This window comes from Chiloscyllium punctatum, chromosome 37 (genome assembly GCF_047496795.1).
Source record: "Chiloscyllium punctatum isolate Juve2018m chromosome 37, sChiPun1.3, whole genome shotgun sequence".
Lineage (NCBI taxonomy): Eukaryota > Metazoa > Chordata > Chondrichthyes > Orectolobiformes > Hemiscylliidae > Chiloscyllium > Chiloscyllium punctatum.
The window spans coordinates 29,772,615-29,774,110 of record NC_092775.1 but is presented as its reverse complement, the minus strand read 5'-3'; the positions used below and the strand labels follow the sequence as shown (position 1 = coordinate 29,774,110).

The 1,496-nt window shown below is 42.2% G+C and overlaps 1 pseudogene; it reads left to right on the top strand.

The window, feature by feature from the left end:
• Positions 1-535: 535 nt before the first annotated feature.
• LOC140462772 (ras-related protein Rab-40C pseudogene) lies at positions 536-1,204 on the top strand (annotated as a pseudogene).
• The last annotated feature ends 292 nt before the right edge of the window (positions 1,205-1,496 follow it).

Here is a 1,496-nt window from a genome sequence, read left to right as displayed (position 1 = left end):
TGTTACAGATGGTGATTCTTCTGGCGTTTTCCCAAATGTCATTCCACGTTTCTATAGAGATTTCTAGTCCCAATTCCTGATCCCATGTTTTAAGCAGATTGTCCATATCTCCCGATACTTCATCATGTAATAAATGATAAATAGTACTGATGGAGGATACCCCCATTGGTCGTAGTACTCTACATTCTCTATCTGATTTATAAAGACTATCTAATAACGTAGTCTTCTTCTGTATATAGTCTTGAATTTGGAAGTATCGATAGAGGTCTCCATTAGGTAATCGAATTTCTGACGCAGCTGTTCAAAAGACATCAGGACCCCATCTTCAAATAGGTCCCCTAGATATGAGATACCCCTGGATCTCCAGAGTTTAAAAGTGGCATCTGTAAACCCCGGTTGGAATCCCCATGCTCCCACTATCGGCGCATACGGGGATGTTTTATGTGAGTTGCCCTCATTTTGCCGCATTATATTCCAAGCTTTAATTGTGTTTAGTATTATAGGGTTTTTACAGTGATCCGTATCAGCTATGTAACTTAATAAGGAAGCGGCGGCGACGACGAGCCAGGGAAGCCCGGTGAAGACCTACGATTACCTGCTCAAGTTCCTGCTGGTAGGCAACAGCGACGTGGGCAAGGGAGAGATCCTGGAGAGTTTGCAGGACGGGGCCAGCGAGTCCCCCTACGCCTACAGCAACGGAATTGACTACAAGACCACTACAATCCTGCTGGATGGCAGGCGTGTAAAGCTAGAGCTCTGGGACACTTCAGGTCAGGGGAGGTTTTGCACAATCTTTAGATCCTATTCCAGAGGTGCACAAGGTATACTCTTAGTTTATGACATCACTAATCGATGGTCCTTTGATGGGATTGACCGCTGGATCAAAGAGATCGATGAGCACGCTCCTGGTGTACCGAGAATTTTAGTTGGTAACAGGTTACATCTTGCCTTCAAGAGGCAGGTTCCCACTGAACAGGCACGAGCCTATGCTGAAAAAAATGGGATGACATTCTTTGAAGTCAGTCCACTCTGCAACTTCAATGTAACAGAGTCATTCACAAAGCTCTCTCGGATTGTGCTGATGCGACATGGCATGGAAAGGTTCTGGAAACCAAATAGAGATGGGGAATGTTCTTTTTTTTTCTTTTTTTTGGGGTTTTACATTAAAATAAGTTATGTATTCTATTTATGTTTAATACACTGATCAATGGGAAGAAGTGTATTTTTTTTTCATAGCTTATCTGAACTAACCTTTTTGCTCCTGCTTGGAAGTTTGCTGAGATCAAGATTTGTCTCTGCTCTAGTACTTTCATGTTTGAAATAGAATTACCATCTAGGCTTATGTGTGCCAGTTGATTATGGTACGACAGGGCCACCAACACCAGTAAAATTTCATTTAATCATAACTGCATAAAATAGAAGCAAAAAGAAGAAAATGACCCTAGTCTGGATGAAGAGTAGGAATAAATGGAGGGGGAGAAATAACTGAGAATACA